The sequence below is a fragment of the Gossypium arboreum genome, chromosome 7 (genome assembly GCF_025698485.1).
Source record: "Gossypium arboreum isolate Shixiya-1 chromosome 7, ASM2569848v2, whole genome shotgun sequence".
NCBI classification, from domain to species: Eukaryota; Viridiplantae; Streptophyta; class Magnoliopsida; order Malvales; family Malvaceae; genus Gossypium; species Gossypium arboreum.
Window position 1 is genome coordinate 91,389,643 of NC_069076.1, and position 20,649 is coordinate 91,410,291.

Genomic DNA, 20,649 nt, shown 5'->3' on the forward strand with positions numbered 1-20,649 from the left:
ATTCATTTGGAAAAATTAAATCCTTTCTTATTGGATGATCATAATACTTCTCAAAAATCAAACTTTGATAAATGAAGGAACAATATCATCATTTTTTGTCAATAAGATACCAAAGTGAACGATTAGCTCATTCCATACTAGAAATAATCACAGAAAATATTTTAGTAACATAGATTCCTATTTCTCAATGATATCCCACAATCAACATAATTGGTTGGGTCCCGTAAAACCATTTGATAGAAGTTTATTGATATCTTCTTTTTATAAAGTAAATTGACATTAATTCTTGAATAATCCAAATCACTTATGCTTCTATTGTAACAAAAGATTCCCTTTTTTATATGGAAATGCCCGTATCAATAATTATGATTTTACATATAGACCATTATTCAATATCTAGTTCATTCGCAGCAAAGTATTTTCTTTGTGCAGTGCTAAAAAAAACAAGTTTTTTTTTGGAGAGAGATATTATGTCACTTTCATCAATCGAGTCGTAGGTATGTAACATATTCATATCTAATTATTTTTCACAAAGTGGTGACCAAAGGTATAACTTGTACAAATCTTTCCCGTTTGCAATTTGATCTGATCCATTAGTTTGTAGAGCTATTTACTCTATTACAGACATTTTAGGAACACCTCTAACAGAAGGACAAATAGCAATTTTGAAAGAACTTATTCTCAACCTCTTTCAGATATGAATCTATTTGATTCGAAGAGAAGAACTTGCATCAGTATCTTAATTTCAATTCAAACATGGGTTTGATTCACACTCCATATTCTGAAAAATATTTACCATCCAAAAAGCGGAAAAAATAAAGTTTTTGTCTAAAGAAATGCGTTGAAAAAAGGTAGATTTATAGAACTTTTCAACGAGATAATGCTTTTTCAACTCTCTCAAAATAGAATCTATTCTAAACATATATGTCATGGTTTCTTACTTTAACAAGGTATAAATATCTAAATCTGATTATTTTTAGATACTTTTTAGACCTATTGCTAATACTAAGTAGCATAAAAAAAATATATCCATTTTTCATGATAAGAGAGAAGATTTTCATGATTAATTTTTTATAATTTTTTATTATTTATTTTAAATATTTTATAAACTTTTTTAATTTTTAGTTTTTTTTAAAAATAATTTTTAAAATTTTTTTTACTGATGTGGCATGCTAGGTCAACATGTCAACCCTATTAACGGCAAACTGGTCAACTAACAGTTTTCGTTAACGAAAGAGCCTAATTAATTATTTTTTGGTCATTAAGGATTTAATAAGGTGCATTCTTTTTAAGAACTCAATTAATTTTTTTACGTTTAAGTTGATATTTTATAACCGAAATTTTAAAATTAAAAATAAAAATCTGATTATTTTTAAAAATTAAAAAAATTAAAAAAACTTTATAATCGAAATTTAATTTAGAAAGTGTGGCTGTGACGTTCTTGCCACGTGGATTTATAAATGAATTAACTCATTAGTCTTTACATTTACTATTGCATGATCCGCTAAAACTGATAGATACGTTATTCAAAAAAAATATATATATTTATTGCTACGAATTGTGGCGTGTCGGTAATGTAACAATTTAATCATCAATTCATCATCTCAATGGATATCTGTCTGATTTTTATATTTTTAAAATAAAATTAAGTATGCTTAATAATACATAAGATTTGTATTTTATTTAATAGTATAATTTCAATTAGTATAATATATTTTAAAAAATATTTATAAACCTTTTTCATAAATTTAATATTTATATATTATTATATTTAAGATTTTATCTAAGTTCTTTAAAAAATTAGTTGCATTGGTGTGTCATTTATCAACTCAGTTTTAATTTAGTTACGAATTTATTAAAATTTATTATTTTAATAAGTAATAAATATTATTTTAAAATGTTTTTGTCTTCTTAATTAAATTTTGATAAAAATAATATTATTTTTAAAAATATTAAATTATTGGGTTATATTATTCTTTTTAACAGTTTACCGAATAGAGGTTTAGTGTCCATTAATTGAGGTGTTGGTTCAAAATTTATTACTACTATAGATTCAGATTAAGTTAAATAGTTTATTACTTAAAATAATTTTAAATTTTATTTGTATATTAATATTTATGGTTAAATTTAAATAACTTTTATTATGCTAATGGTAATTTATGCGCATAAAAATCTAATTTGTTGGACTGGACAAGCCCATCCGTAATTGAGCAGAATATATATGGCAGGGAGATTTTAAAGGTAAATTATATTAGTAGTGATTTAATTATATATTTTTTGTCACATAATTATGAAAAGTTATTAAATAATCATCTAATTATGAAAAGTTATAAATAGTCACTTAATAATTTAATTTTTCTTTTATGGTCACTAGCTAGCTAACATAAAAATGAAAACACCCGAAAATCAAGATTGTTGAGTGACCAAAAAGACAAAATTGAATAGTTGAGTGACCATTTTGTAACTTTTTATAGCTAGATGACCAAAAAAGGAAAAAAATTTATTGGGTGACAACTAATGTAGTTTACCCAAATTATAAAGTTATAAGCTAATACACTAATGAAATTACATTTTAACTCCAAAAACATAAAAAAAACTTAATTCCAATCCAAAAAAATTTCTGACTTCTATCAATCCAATCACTGCTCACGTTTTTCTTTTTCTTATCAATGAATAGATCTCTTTACTTATATAACTTAGATGTCTCGTATTTCTCGAAAAAATAATTCGATTGATGAGATTTAATATGATACTTATGAGATCGATAAGGTTGAAATTCAAATATTTCTTCTTAGAACGTATTGATTTGACCCCATAAGCGGGACCACCACCCCATAGCATGTTGCAGACAAAAGCAGAACCCCGTATTTCTTCTAGAGAATCTCCTAATAGTTCCAGAGCAACTAGAAAGAGATTTTTTAACCAAAAAGAATTCAACTCAGATGAAGGATACCTATCCCGAAGTTTTCGCAACTCAATCGTGTATGATGGAATCATCAAAGATTTGACATTTTCGAACTGTGTCTGTAACTCACTATAGGTTTGGGAAACGAAGATAAGATGTGTACGAACGAGATATCCAGTAACAAGAAGAAGGAAAAATGATTGACTAGAGAAACTCCTGAACATTTGGCGATCTCAGATGTGTCGATATCAATGGTGACTCATTATTTCGATGAATCATTTCTTCGGACAAAAGAAAATTATGTAAACACTTACTCAAAATCTCACTTATCAGATTCCATAATGGAAGACACATTTTTTTCTGAAGAATTCGCCATGGTATATCTGATCCACGCATAATATCATGAAAAATGGGTACAATTTTTTTACTGCTACTTAGTATCAGCAATAGGTCAGAAAAAATATTTAAAAATATCAAATTTAGATATTTGAACCCTGTCGAAGTAAAGAACCATGGCATATATGTTTGGAATAGATTCCGTTTTGAGAGAGTTGAAAAAACACTATCTCATTGAAAGGTTCTATACATCCACCCTTTCTCAATGCATTTCTTTAGACAAAGACTGTTTTTTTCGCTTTTCGGATGGTAAATATTTCTCAAAACATGGAGTGTGAATCAACCCCATGTTTGGATTGAAACTGAGATACAGATGCAAGTTCTTCTCTTCTGAATCAGATGGATTCATATCTAAAAGAGGTTGACAATAAATTCTTTCAAAATTGACTATTTGTCCATTTGTTAGAGGTGTTCCAGAAATGTCTGCAATCGAGTAAATAGTTCTACGAACTAATGGATCGGATCGAATTGCAATCTGGAAAGATTTGTACAAGTTATACCTTTCGTCACCACTTTGTGAAAAATCATTAGATATGAATATGTTAGATACCTGCAACTCGATTGGTAAAGGTGAAATAGTATCTCTCCCCAAAAAAGCATGTTTTTTTTTATACCACTACATAAAGAAAATATTTTGTTGCGAAGGAACAAGATATTGAGGAATTGTCCATACGTAAAATCATAATTATTGATACGGGCCTTTTCCACATAAAAAAGAAATCTTTTGTTACAATAGAAGCATAAGTGATGTGGATTATTCAAGAATCGAAGTCGATTTGCTTTATAAAAAGAAGATATCAATGAACTTCTATGAAATGGTTTCACGGGATTCAGCCAATTGTCTTGATCGTGGGATATCATTGAGAAATAGGAATCCATGTTATCAAAAGATTTCCTGCGATTATTTCTAGTATGGAATGAGTCAATCATCCACTTTGGTATCTTATTGACCAAAAATGGTGATATTGTTCCTCCATTGATCTAGAATTTCGGTTTTTGTGAAGTATTATGATCAACCAATAAGAAAGGTTTTAATTTTTTCAATTGAACGATTTGAAGACCTATTGATTCTAACAACTGATTGCAAAGTTGATCATTCGGACCTTTCAATTCATAGATGTGGATCTCAGACCTATGAATAGGGATATTCCCGAAACTCACAAATAAAAAAGGAAGTGAGTTAGACAAAAAGAGAAGCAACTTGGACAAAAAGAGAAGTAACTTGGACAAAAAGAAACGAAGTGACTTAGACATTTTTTTTGTCGATAACCTCAGACCAATCAATCGAATATTGATTAATACGTAATCGATCAAAAACTACTTGAAAACGGCTCTTTTACTCAGAAACGAAATTGTATGATTGTCTAAATGCAATATTTTTTTTTTATTTTTTTAAACTTTTATTATACTTTTCTATTCTAATTAAAATTTTGATTCTACTAAAAGATAAAAATAAAGCATATCATTAATAATATTACAAAAATACTAATAATATCACGAATATTATAAATAACACAAATAAACTAATCATTTTGAATCTACCGTACATCTTCAAATAACCCGATAGATCAAATAACTCGGTAGAATAGATCCAGCAATCTCACAGTTGTTCGAGTGCCAATATTAAGAAATCATTAAAAATCAAAAGCAAGAATCACATTTTCTCCAATACTTGACTGTTAAAAAGAAGGTTATTAAAAAAAAAAGAACAATTTAGATTCGGATATAGTTATTCTAATATATAAGTAGAGTATGTTTTGGGATGGAAGGATTGGAACCTCCGCATAACGGGACCAAAACCCATTGCCTTACCACTTGGCCACACCCCATTTAGATTTCTATTTGAAACTACTAAACACTAATATGGGTATTCCTTGTTCGTCAATTTCAGTTCCAAATAGCTATAGCTATGGAATAGATTCTTGCTACAATTTTTGCACATATCGATAGAGAATTAAATCAAATTTATTGATCATTACATAGAATTCAATTAAGTTATTGTATGAAAGTATGATTTCTTCTATTCTCTTGTAAGAATTGAAGGCTTTTTGATTGGGTGAGTTCAAAGAAGTATTGTTTAGCCTGCCTTATTTTCCTTTATTCATTTTTTTTCCTTATATCAAAAAACATATTAATATCTCCAAGAACAAAATTTTGTTATGCTTAATATCTTTAATTTGATCTGTATCTGTTTTAATTCTTCCCTTTTTTCGAGTAGTTTTTTATTCGCCAAATTACCCGAGGCCTATGCTTTTTTTAATCCAATTGTAGATTTTATGCCAGTAATACATGTTCTCTTTTTTCTCTTAGACTTTATTTGGCAAGCTGTTGTTAATTTTCGATGAGATCCTTAATATTGTCCTAGAAAATTCATGAGTGATTCAAGAAAAAAATTTCTAACAATTGAAAAAATCCAATAAGTCTTACACTATAAATGAACCTTCAATTCAAAGATTGAAATTCTTGGATAGCCCTGATAAATCAGGATCATCCCATTTCCTCATTCTGACCCTTTTCGCCAAAGAACCTTATTTAGATTAGAGTCCTCCACAATATATAATTGTTGGTATGAAAGATTTTTTTTTCTTTTGTAATGAAAAACTCAACTCTTCTTACAAGTGAATTTCTAAAAATTCTTTTGGATTTTTAGAAATTCTAGAAATCACTTTATTTCTTGGTGTCAAAATCAAAACAAAATAGGATATGTGGTATAAAAATGGGGAATCTATTCTCTTCTTTTTCCAAAAAAATGTTCTTGGAGATTGTGTAATGCTTACTTTTAAACTCTTTGTTTACATCGTAGTAATATCTTTTGTTTCTCTCTTCATCTTCGAATTCCTATCTAATGATCCGGGACGTAATCCTGGACGCGAAGAATAAAAAATAGAGAGTTCCTTGCTTCATTTTTAGAAATGGTATTAGGATTTGATCTATTCCACTGCCAAAACCGAAATGGAAAGAGAGGGATTCAAACCCTCGGTACGAATAACTCGCACAACGGATTAGCAATTCGACTCTTTAGTCCACTCAGACATCTCTCCTAATTGAGAAAAGATAATTACTATGTTACAGCACACAAAAAGAAAGGCTAGTAAAAAGCCCTTTTTTACTTTGTTATATAGATTATGTTATATAGATTATTATTTAACTATATAGAGTATTATTAATCCATAGATATATAGATTCTAAATTTTATTATTATATAGATTGATTATATAGATATATCCAACTTTTCTATAAAGATATAGAACTTTTATCAGTAATTTCATTTCATTTGTATTATATTCTATATCATTTATATTTTAAAATAAAACAAGGGCTCTAAAGAAATATCTCAAATAACAAAAAAGAAAGAAAGAAAGAAAGAATATCGCTTTGATTTCGCGCAAAATGGACTTTTTAATTTCCAACTTTCACGGATCGGCATGGTTCGCTTGACTAATAAAGTGATAGATTAAGTGGCACAAAGTATAGGGACAAGGAAGAAAAAAAAGTCGAATATATTCATCACATCCATAATAAGTTATTTAAGAAATTGACAATCATTGGAAAAAAATAAGAGTGAAAAATTGGAAGTCAAACAAATGAATCCTCAGGCGCAATGCAAGCCACGTTGTTTTGAAAGGCTCCGACACCTTCTACATAAACAAGGTAAAGTTAGAAATTTTTTTGGGGAGTCAGAATTAAATTGTATATTTTTACGATAGCAAAAATGCAATTTCACCATTTTGATAGCTATATTTTTTATAATTTTTAAAGGATTAAATCAAATTTTTATCATTTTAGGGGGGGCAAAGTGTAATTTTATCATTACTAATTTAAAATTTTATAAATTATAAAGGGGCCTAAATGAATTTTTTTCCATTTTAGGGGGCGGGGGCTTTGCCAGCCCCCTGGCTTCGCCAAACAAATGCTACCTTAATTTCCCAAATTTCTCCACTTTAATTTATAGTTTTTTTATCGTAATCATAGTATCTATCGTTGGCATTAATGACTAATTTCTTTGTCATGGATGTTATCCGACGAGTTAAATGGTTGGTAATGAATGTACTCCATTATTATATTTTTTAAAGGAAGTCTAAGTGTAATTTTATCATTGTATTAACATATTATTTCATATTCTTAAAGGTAATGTAAAGAAAATTTACCATCTTTGAGGGGTCAAAGTGTAACTTAACATTTAAATTAACTTAAAATTTTAAAAATTTTAAACGGTCCAAAAAGAAGAAAATTTTTTATTCGTGTAACATCCCAGTTCTAGCGGATTCAAGGTTATAGCTTGTAGTTTCAAAATAGTCTGTGTGGCGAAGTAGCATCCGCTCAAATATTTCTTTTGACATATAGAATGGCCGTATTCCAATCTTTGTGTAAGTTAATGATAGCTCTTTTTCAGATTATTATGTTAATTGAAAATTGATAACAACAAAGAAAAAAGGTAGTTATGGTATGAGTTCACGCCAAAGGTATAATGCACTTATATGTCTGAAGTATTGTTCAAGTTATGATACAAGGTACTCTAGTTAAGAGTTAATTGATTGAATAACAGATTATTTAAAATATTGAATCTTCATTTATGTTTTTTCTCAAATGTTGTAGGCTATTATTAAAAACAATTCTAAAAGAATGTGACACATGTCAAGCTAGACGCAGTTATTCTGGATCTTATCAATCTTTACTTCATGTCTGGGTAAATTATATGGTATCGATATATTTTGGTTAAGAGCGAATAAGTTTCAAGGGTTCCTGTGAAAATAGATATGTATCTATATGTTAGGATGGGTATCTATCATTATGATCTACAAGTATGAAAAAATGAGTGGTATTGTATCTTCTTCAAAAATTATTCTGAATTTGAATTAATGTTAGCTTGAATTATGGAATTCTGATATAGCACGATGTGGAGTGCATTTGAATGGTCTATGCAAATGATTTATCAGTATGAATATGTGTGCTACTGAATTAGAGGTTGTGTAAATGTGAATTGATGATATTAAATTCTGCGTAAGTATTTGCCAAACATATATCATTATCTACCCATGGTAAATGTCAGTAAACAACTATTTGAAATAAGAATATGGGTTAAGACATGGATTGTTAGAAGTGTTTTCTGAGGGTATGTTCTGTTAAAAAAGTATTGTGGGACAAGAGATTTATGAGTCGATTGGAAGGGTTTCTCAATTAAATAGATATGAAAGATTAAGTATAACAAAGGTATGATAACTGACGTATACGGGAGTGATAAGATTGTATGGTATCAATCGAAGTAAATGATGTAGAGTAGTAGTTGACTCCACGAGTAAAGACATAGATGTATTCATTGGTAGACTGATACAATGGACTAGACCGAATATGAATTAAGTCTGAATTCATTTGTGATCACTTGTAACGTTCATGGTGTGATTTACCTAAATCCTGAGTTAGTCACTGATTATGTATATGCAACTCATGTGTTTTAATATAAATAGAGGCTTATGCTCTAAAGGAGATCAAGCCCATAGTTAGTATGTTGGGCACATGACTTGTGTATAGCATGGTTTTACTAGCAACAGTGGAATTCATAGCTCAATTAAAGAGTTAATGATATCCTCTCGTTGGCATTGTGTGAATTAATAAATATGGAACATGGCCACGAGTTGTTTGTTCTCGAACGAGTAATTTATCACAATCATTTGTTAACAGTGGTCATATTAATCATTAAGAAGACACAATGGTGACAATGAGGTAAAATAGGATTGTATTGAGTGAATGGATTTAACTTAAAGGAATTAAGGATATCATATGAGGGTAATACACACATGACGAGGCCATTGGACAAAGCAGTTAAATGAATTGCTTTTGTAAAGAGAGACAATAAGGAGTTTTCAATCATGGTACTTCTTATAGACTGACTCCATGATTAAGTAATTGCGAATTATCGGAACGATGTTTCTGGACATAATTGCAATCACTAAAGCCTAATTGTATATGTCTGATTGGTCCCTTCGCTAGCTCAACAAAAGCTCGATTGGATTGCATTTGAATCAGAAGAAAATTCTACAACTTTAGGAATTATTTAATTGAGTTGATTTATTCAATGTGGAATTAAATTAGGTAATCGTAAGAATTGTTAAACTATAGAATTTGATTAAAGAATTTTCTTAAAATTTAATTTGAAAAATCTAAATGATTTTTGGAAAAATTAATTTTGATCAAGTAAAATTAAATTAATCAAATCAATTAAAATTAATATGATATGATATTTTTGGAAGTTAATTTTCAAGTCAAGCAATTGGCCCAATGGGTAATTGAACTTGAAAATTGGACCTTAAATCGTAAACTGGGCACGGGAGCCTAAAACCGAGACCAGGACCTAAAAACTGGTCGAACATGGCCCAATATGTCAAACCAGGCCGACGGTCCACCCGGTGGCTAGACCAGACCGATCGGGTCATCATTGACCCGGATCGAACTGGCAGCATCCAAACTAACTCGAGGTATTGTAAGGGTGTTGCACCTGCATCACCGGACATGGCGGTGCCGCTGACTGCAACGGTAACGTCCCGCTGGCTGGTGGCGGTTGGTCATCAGTGGTTAAGCAATGGAAGAGTTACACTCCTACTGGACTCTACCAGAGAATTTGATTTCAGATTAACTATTACAAAAATAATATTATTTTAATAGTTTAATATTAAATGTAATTTAATACTTATATTAATAGTATTTTATTAATTTAATATTAAGGTGATTATCTTAATATTAAATTTAATTTAATGTTTATCTTGTAGATAAATATTCTATTATTTTAATCAAATTTAAGATTAAATTTAATTTAATATTTATCTTGATAAATATTATATTATATTAATTTAATATTAAAGTGATTAATTATAGTTGAACTCTCTAAACTCTTCTTATATAAAAGAGAGCCTTGGGTCATTATTTACACACACTTGAATTAAATTTCTAGAGATTTTTTTTTTTTTACAACTTGACCTAAAAGTTTAGATAAATTGCAAAATTACTCCATTGGTAATTTTTGTGAAAATTTTTTTTATTCGAAGCAAGCCTACACTTGGCAAACGTGAGCTTGAGGATAGCGGAGAAGACTACTCGATCAAAGTGCTCATCCTAGACAAATCGAAAAGGTATAATTTTAATTAAGTATTTATTACTTTAGATATCACAACCAATATCTTGTTTTGAAAAATTTTTAAAACTCTTGTTTTTCCCTAAATTTATTTTCCATTCATTTCCCAAACTCATTTTTCCAACATCAAAGGGATGGTTAATGAGCTCACTAAGTACTCTTGTACTTACAAGATTTATTATTTCTTTTTAGATAATTGAGAAGAAACTTCGCCTGGAGGGACAACGTAAGGATTGCGCCAAGTTGGTGGCAAAATGGATTATTGTGCATACAGTAGAAATTGTGGCGTAGTCTAGAAACACACCATTTCGAGCTTGTTTTTGATAAACTTCTATTTTTTAAGGATTTGTATTAAAATTTATGCAACAAATTATTGTAAGATACTTTCCTTATTTTCATATAATAAGTCTTTTTTTTATTTATTTAAATGACATAGAACATGTTTTAAAGAAGTAAGAAATGGTAGACTATTTTTGTTAAATAGTTAAATTTTGTGTGGTAACACTTGAGATCCAAACCCGAAGAATCGGGTCTGGTGGAGGGTGTTACAATTTGGGGTAGGGGCAAGGTCTTTGCCCACCCCTTTGGTGTTGTCCTAAACCAATTCTTATGAGAGATGATCAAACTTTCAACCATATGAATAAAGGATGATGTGAGTAACCACTACACCGCACCTCATAATTTAATTTAAATTTATAATTTGATATTTGATATATTGATTACATATCATTTTATACACTATTAGTAAATTAAATGATGACACATCACTTGATATGAAGATTAATAATTTTTAAATTAAAATAAATTTCAAATCTATATATCAAATTTGATCAATATGCAATTTTAAACATAAACTTTAATTTTATATATTTTTATACATAAAATTTTAACATAATTTTTTTTAATCATCCGTCAACATTATGAACCTAGAAGAAACCAGGTTTCATTTACATCAGCTAAAAGTATCTCAGCAATACTAGCAGGTGGTACTTGAAAAATGTGAACCCCTAAAGTCATATTATAAGCAGAATGCGCCAAAGGAATCTGCAGCTTCCTAAACTAATGACAAGGAAACTGTGGTGGTGTGAAGGCAGCAGGTTTGGAGGCTTTTTATCCCCTCAACTAAGGTCATTTGATGAAAGGAGAATTGTAAGAAAAGATGGAGCGAATGAGAAAGGAAAAGAATATTTGTTTTTATTTTTATAGTAATATATTTCATTTATTATTTTATATAAATTTTATGTTCATATTCATGATCTATATTGATATGATTTTAAATATAATTTAGGTTTGAATCACAGTTACTTAAAAAGAAAATTATTTATTTATATTTAAATTCTCTAGAGTTAGTATGTACATTGATTGCTATAGATTTAGGATTTGCATCTGACCTGCTATGGAAAAAGAAAAAAAAGATTAGCCAAATAATTATTAAAATTAAAACATAAAATATCCAAACAATTATTTTATTTTTATTTTAATGTAATTGAAGAATTAATTTGAAAAATAAAAATAATAAGTAAGTTATTTGAATAATTATTTAAAATGTGAATATATTTTATATGGTTTCCATTGATTTTTTGATGATATATTTCAAGAAATCAATCCATACAATCACTTGCGGGTTGATCAATGTTATTCAAATTATTTATTTTGATCCCCATTATGTAAAGAGATCGTACAAACCATACATTTGTTTTGTTTTACAGCTATTTTTATATTGTGATGTTTTAATTTTATTGTATTTCAGTTTTTTTGGAATAATACGAAAAAAATAAATTATTTATCGAAATAATATGAATTTTTTAATTACTTAAATAATATGGATTGTGTATGAAAATCCCAAATCAGCATAATTGCTGACAATTTGGGATGATAACGATGTATTTATTCTGTCGGACATGACAGCATAGTAAATTCAAACTGGCAGTTAACATGCCGATTTAAAGTTTTCTTACATAATCTATACATTATTTCCAGAAAAAAAAAGTGTTCAAGGATTGAATAGGTAATTTCCCTTTTCTTTCACTTTTCCCCTGTTAGCATTTTCTTTCTTTTTTTAATATATATTTTTATTGGTGAAAGTACCCCATCAGTCCCTAAGGGGGCAGATAAGTTCTTCTACTAAAAAACGGAGCAATTAAATCTTTATATGTTTTAAATATAAGCAAATTGGTAAATTTATTAACATTCATAACGAAAATCACCCAAGTGGATGACATGACAAATGACCTATTGGTTTACGATGAAATGTCACTAATGGTGCTGACATAGTATTTATAGATTATAAATATTTAAATATGACATGAAATTTTAAAAAATACATGTGGCAAATTATGGTTGGCATTAGGACTTTAAAACAAATAACTCTTTTTATTTTTAAATTAAAAATTTTATTAACTAAAATAAATTAACCTAAGAAAAAGGAAACTTAAAAAGAAAGATTCATCCCTGAAATAAATAAATAAATAATTGAAAACTATGAACTCCATCTCCACTTACCCTTTTTTTTTTTTTTTTTTTTTTGCGGTTTCATTTGCTAAATTTAAACCCACGAAAACTTAAATTAATTGAAACCCCATCTAAAGATGTCCAAAAGAAATCCAAATTTGTTGGTCATTTGATTCTAGTGAGAAAAGGGGCCTAGATTTTTTAAAGAAAATATTTAGTTGTTTGTTTGGGATAATTTTGAGGCTAGGCTTCATTGTTTTTATTTATTTCCACTAAATAAGTTTTTTAAAATTTTTTAATTAATTTATTTTGAATTTAAAAATAAAAAAGGAAATTATTTTAAAGTCTCATATTTAATTGTTACAGCCAATTATAATTCATCAATAAAAATATATTTAAAAAAAACTAAGAGGCCAAATCACGTAGAGAAAGTGCAAGCGAAAAGAAAAGGGAAATTTTATATTTAGAAATGATATTTGGATTACGAATGGGAACCCTAAATTGATAGTTTTCCGATTTGAGTTTACGATGTTGTCATGTTTGATTTCAATACAATAAATGTATCGTTGTCACCCCCAAATCGTCAGTTGTCATACAGATTTATCCACATTATTTGGCTAATTAAACTTTTTTACATATTATTTCAATAAATAAATTTTTCATATTATTTCGGAAAAAAAACCTCAAATTTCGCATGCTTTATCAAAGTGACAAGCATATATTTTATATTTATTGACATAAAATATAAATATTTACTTTTTTTGATATAATTAAATTAATTTTATTTATAATAAAATTTTTAGACCCGAGCATAGCTAAATAATAATTTCTAGTATTAGTTCAATTTTAAAATTCACGTATAAAGGAAGAAAATAATTAATAGTTCTCTCTGAAAGCCAAGAGTGCGTTGTCAAAGAGTCCTATAGAAAGCAGTAACTGCTGCAGCTTGGGATGGAGGACAGTGGTGACGCCGTTAGAGAGAAAAACGATGAGATCACGTTACTGGTAGATGAACTCATTCAATTATCTGTCAAATGTTCATTGGTGGTATCGAATGAGAAACCTACTCTGATATGTTCAATATGGACAAAGAAGGCCTACAACCCGGAAAGCTTTAAAGCACGAATGAAGAGTATATGGAAGACGAAGAGGAAGTTTGAAATCCAGCTAGTAGGGCAAAATCTCTTTCTAATTGTGTTTGATTTAAAAGATGACTTGGAAACAATAATGGAAGGGCGACCATGGTTGTTTCGTAAAAGCCTCGTTTTATTTGATCAGTTAACCAAACTGACCGAGAAAAATCAGATCCGGCTGAATTCTTCACCGTTCTGGATTAAGATGGGTGCGTGTTTACCAGAATTCAACAAAAAAGATTTATTGCATGTCATCGAGGTAACTTTTGGAGGAGTAATCAGATCTGAAATTGCTGGGGATTTATGTCGTTTAAAAATAAATCTAGATGTGCAAAAACCACTACGTAGAGGTATTTTTGTTTCAATTGATAATAAAAATAAGTCGTGGATATCTTTTAAATATGAGAAATTACCAGTTTTTTATTTTGGATGTGGAAGAATGGGGCATGGCCTCAATGATTGTGATGAACTGAATCCTGCAGAAAAGAATAGAATTAGTGATGATCCACCATATTCTCTGGCATTAAAAGCGGAATCAAATCAAATTGGCAAAGAGAGTTTGAAATTTAATCTTTTATCAAAGAAGATGGTATCCCAACGTTCTTAAATTGGAAAGGAGAGTTTGAAATTTAATCTTTTATCAAAGAAGATGGTATCTCAATGTTCTTACATAGGTGTCACGGAGGTATTGTTCGACAATGGTAAACAACTTGATGACGAGAATACTATACACTGGAAGCCTCAAAACGATTTAAAATTGGGGGGTTTGATGGAGACGTTCAAGAAGCAGGAAGAAGGATCTAACATGCAGGAAATTGGTGAGTGGAGTGAAAGCTCTAACACAGTGGGAAAAAATTCAACTCTAGATAAGAAATCTAGTTGGAAGAGACTTGTACCGAGGAGTATGTCAATCCAAAAGAAAGAGGACAGTATTATGGGAAAAAGAAAATATCCAGAAACTGATAGTGGTAACAGCAGTATCAAAGTCACAAATGCAGATGGAGCAAAAAGAGTAAAACATGAAGAAGCAAATGGTCGAATTGAAGATCCCTTGGTGTTGGAAATATGGAACAGGATGATGCTCCCAAATTTTATGAATCGGCAGTTGCTGAAGGCATGTCGACTGAACGCAATGAAAAACATATGTTGGAATATTCGTGGCTTGGGGAGTCCACGGGCAGTACGGAGGCTGCGACATTTGTTAAAGCAGCATAATCCCCAAATGATATTATTAATGGAGATAAAAATTGACAAGAAGCGCATGGATAAGGTTAGGAGGAGTTATAGGTTTTTGAATGGGATTGACGTTGAAGTAGAAGGTTCTCGCGGTAGATTAAGTTTAGCGTGGAAAGGAGAAATCACGGTTCAGTTGAGGAGTTTTTCAAAAAGCCATATTGATGTAATGATAACAGAGGAAAATGGCCAAGAGGATTGGAGGCTTACAGGTTTTAATGGTTCCCCCTATTTAAATAACAAGAATATTTCATGGAATTTGTTAAGGAAGTTAGGAGAAGAACAAAATCATCCCTGGCTAGTATGTAGAGATTTTAATGAAATCTTGTAATCCTTTGAAAAAAAAAAAAGAAGCCTACCAGCAGAACAGAGAATAATGGAGGCTTTTCGTGCGGTTCTAGAAGATTGTCAACTAATGGACATTGGATACTCCGAGGCCTGGTTCACTTGGGAAAGGGGGAATGGATGAATCTTTTTTGTCAGGGGGCATTCAACATTTACCCCATTCAATGTCGAATCATTGTCCTCTTCTTGTAAACACAATTTCTGATAATATTCATACGGTAAGTTATAAATTCAAATTTGAGGCATGATAGACCATGGAAAAATCTTTTGAGCAAGAAGTCAAGATATCATGGGAATTATATACAGGCACATTAATAGAGAAGCTTGAGAGGTTGCAAATCAGTTTGAAGAAATGGGGAAGCACAATTAGAAAAGGTAGAGAGGGTCTTAAGAATAAATTAATGAAGGAACTAGAATTTCTGCTGGACAGAGAGAGGGATGATGAAATGATGGAAAAAATTATTGATACTAAAATCCATCTTAATATGGAAATTGATAAATATGAAATGTACTGAGAACAAAAAGCAAGAGCAAATTGGCTGAAATTGGGGAAAAAAATTTAGCCTTTTTTCATAAGTTTGCTTCAACTCGAAAATGGAGAAACACAATTTCCAGGCTAGAGCTGGATAGTAGAAGGGAAACTACGAATAAATTAGAAATTAGTGAGGCTGCCATTTTATTTTTCAAAAGCTGTTCAAGACAAATGGAGTTGGGGATCCATCTCATCTTCTAACGAGTATTCAAAATAATATTTCTTTTGGTTTAAATACAATATTGTTGTCTTCTTATACTGCAGAAGAAATTAAGACAGCTTTGAAAGGGATGGGGTCTACTAAAGCACAAGGTCATGATGGTTTCCTAGCATTATTTTTTCAGAGGTACTAGCACATTGTAGGCAAAGATGTCGAAAATTTCTGCTTGGGAATTTTGAATTATGATCAGAATTTTCTGCTTGAAAGATGTATTGATCATGCACAAAGTGCTTTCGTCCCCGAAAGACTAATTTCAGATAATGTTCTTTTAGCTTATGAAATCCTACATACTTTTCGCCAGAAACGCACAGGAAAAAAAAGGATATATGGCAATGAAGCTAGACATAAGCACAGCTTACGATAGAGTTGAATGGGGCTTTCTACAGGATGTAATATTACATATGGGATTCACAAGTGAGTGGGTGACACTAATCATGAAATACATTACCACAACCTTTTATACAGTAAACATTAACAGAAGTAGGGGAAGAATTTTTCAACCGACTAGGGGGCTTCGATAAGGTGACCCTATTAGTCCTTTTCTTTTTCTTATTTGCAGTGAGGGTCTTTCATCGTTGATGAGATTGGCAGTAAGAGAAAGGTTGTTAAAAGGTGTAAAGGCTAGCAGAAGAGGTCCGGAGATTTCCCATCTTCTTTTCGCTAATGATTGTATTTTGTTTGGTGAAGCAACAAAGAGGAGGGCAATGATACTGAAAGAAATACTAAAGGAATATGAAATATGTTTAGGCCAATGTGTCAACTTTGAAAAATCAACAATATTTTATAGCTCGAATTCAACGGGAGTCATAAAAGAAGAAATTTCAGAGTTGCTAGGAGTAAGAGTTTTAACAAATTTGGAGAAGTACTTAGGGCTTCCTAATATGGTTGGCAGAAGGAAAAAGGAGTCATTTCATGGAAAATTGAAGGATGGAGTTGTAGACTATTATCAAGGGGGAAAAGAAATCTTCATCAAATCAGTCCTCCAAGCAATACCTACCTATACTATGTCTTGCTTCCTTCTACCAAATTCATTAAATGGAGAATATGAAAGCATTTTTTGTAACGTCCCCTAACCCTATACCGTCACCGGAACAGGGTTACGAGACATTACCAGTCAATACAGTCCAATTTCGGTCATTAATTAAAATAAATATTCACACACATCCTAGTTTTAAGATGTCGTCCCTTTAATGGGCCCTTGCGGTCCAATATGAACAGTAAATTCAATTCGGGACTAATTTAGAATCACTACGAATTTTTAGTAAATTTCAAAATTCATACTACATACCGTTGCCAACCATAATTTACTCATTTCATCAATACTTCTACAACCTAAATGACTCTCATTAAACATCCGGGTACATGCCACTATCAATACTCAACATACTTTACCTTAATAAATTCGGGATCATCCCGGGATGCCGATTCAACGTACTATCTTTACTTAACTCAAGCACGAAACAAACCGTGCAGCTGAGTATGGTATACTCAATGGTATTTCTATAATCCGAACAATTAATAATATAACAAATACTTAAGATCATAATAACAATTACAATTATTCAATTATTTATTCATAGATAAATTTCAACTACTTACCATATAAATTTTATACAAATCATATAATAAACACAATAACATAATTGTTCAATTCTTAAATAAATCCATTACTATTTACTCCGTTCTTTCACTTACTATTCGGTATAGCTTCCTTAATTTACTCACAATTCAATATCATTAAACTATATTCAACTATATACTTATTAATCATATTCCATTTTAATTCATTTCAATAACATCAATTTCATTTATATCGTATCAACTTACTATCCCCGATAGCTTTCAAGTATATACATACGATTCATATATCTCAAATCACATTTCAATTCATCAAGTGGCATCATATATCATCAATTCGAACTCCAATCATTTCATGAACCTTTGGTTCATATTTTCAATTTCATATCTAAATTTTCAATTCTCAATTCAATTTCTCGTTTCATTTCAATAGCTTGATCAATCAAATTTATTCGATTTATCTTTCACTTATTTACCCCTATTAACAAACCCGGACTTTGACGAATACACGGATTCCAACCCAAACACACCAGTATGGCACATTGTGCCTAAAACGGTACATAGTACCTGATCAGTACACGACACATAAAGTGCCTAAAACGACACACAAGGTGCCTGATACGACACACGAGGTGCCTGATACGACACAAGAGGTGCCTGATACAACACACGAGGTGCTTGAAATACGACACATAAAGTGCCTGATCGATAAAGCCGGCAAATCCCGTACACTTCCAGATCCTATGGCATGCCAATTATATCCGACTCAAATTTCGACTAGTTAATAGGGTATTTCATTCACTTTCTCAATTTAATAATTCTTTCATCAATATACCATTCGATAATCACATATATGCACCCATTTTCACAATTCATACAATTTCATTCAATTCAACAATATATTTCAATTATTCACATTAATTCATAATTCAATACAATTCAATTCACTTTTCAATATCAAATATTCAAATATCACAATCTCATATATTCATATCAATTTCCTCATATTTCTAATCAATATATTTTCAATATAACATTCATTCAATATTCAAATTTCTACATAAGTCATATATATTATATAATTCAATCAATATAAATTCAGTCAAAATAATTTCAATCAATATAAATTCAATAAATTCATCGCATACCAAAATCAATCCATTCCAATTGTAAAACATCATAATTCTAACACTAACAATTGCCATATGTATATAAATATAACAAATAATAACTAAGTTCGGATTATAAAAATACAAACCGTAATTTTTGAGCTAACTCCCGTTGACTTTGTCTTGTCCTTTCTTAGCCGAGATTTCTGGTACCACATTGACTACGAAATTAATACAATTCATAATCATTAATGCATTACTAATTCATATCTTGAGTTACAGAATTCTAAATTAAGATCTGCTAATTTTTCCTGAAACTAGACTCACAAATCTTCTTACAATAAATTTTTCAGAATTTTTGGTATAGCCATTAAGTACAGTTTATTCTTTAAATTCACCCCTATTCTGCTGTCTGACAGTTTCGTCCCTTCTTCACTAAAAATTAATTATCTCATAGTACAGAACTCGGATAATATCCCTGTTGATTTCTCCTGAAAATAGACTCATTAGGAATTCTAAACATATAACTTTAAGCCTCTAATTATTTTTCTTCAATTTTTGGTGATTTTCCAAAGTCAAAATAGGGGAACCCGAATTCATTCTAACCTTGTCTCACAAAATTCATTATATCTCATAATTTACAATTCAATTGCTTATATTGTTTCTTCTATAAGAAACTAGACTCAATAATCTTTAATTCCATATTTTACTCATCCTCTAATTCAATTTCTACAATTTTTGGTGATTTTTCAAACTTAGACTACTGCTGCTGTCCAAAATAGTCTTAGTACAAAATGTTGATTTTCTTTAATTTCAATTTAATTCTAACTAAATTCACTTACTTTTCTATCTTAATTCATACTTTATTTCTACTCAATTTTTAACCAAACTTAGACATAATTATCTATTTTTCATCATAAAACCATAATTTCGAAATTCTTTCAATTTAGTCCTTAAAGCATAAAACTTATGAATCACTTTACAATTCAATCCTTGTATCATTTTTAACTTGAATTTCTATCAATTTAGCCCTTAATTCATCATTTTATTTAACATGGACAATATCTAGAAATCTAATAACTATCAAAATATCAACTTAATTTCATCAAAACTTTGTTCTAAAACTTCTAAAACATCAAAATTAAGTAAAAATTGCTTGATTGACTTACCTATTAAAGCTTAAAGCTTCAAACCTTCAATTTTCCCTTTTCTCCCTTCTTTCTTTCTTTTTCTCCCCTGCTCTCTGTTTCGTTCCATTCTGTTTCTATTTCCTTTCATTTGCTTCTTTAGTTTATATATATAATATAATACAATATAATATAATATAATTAAAACATAAAGTATCTTTATTATATAATAATATAATAATATAATAATATACTAAACATAAAAAAAATCTTACATTTTCTTCACGATAAACCGCCTCAATTTATACTTTTTGTATAATTGTCCTTTTAGTCCTTTTTATTTTCTCTTAATTTATAATTCAACTTTCACACTTTATTCAATTTGGTCCTTTTACTTAATTACTCTTAATTAAATTAAATTCACTTAATTAAACTCTAATTAACCACTCATTTTACTTTGTAAATATTTTTAATAAATATTTACGAATCCATTT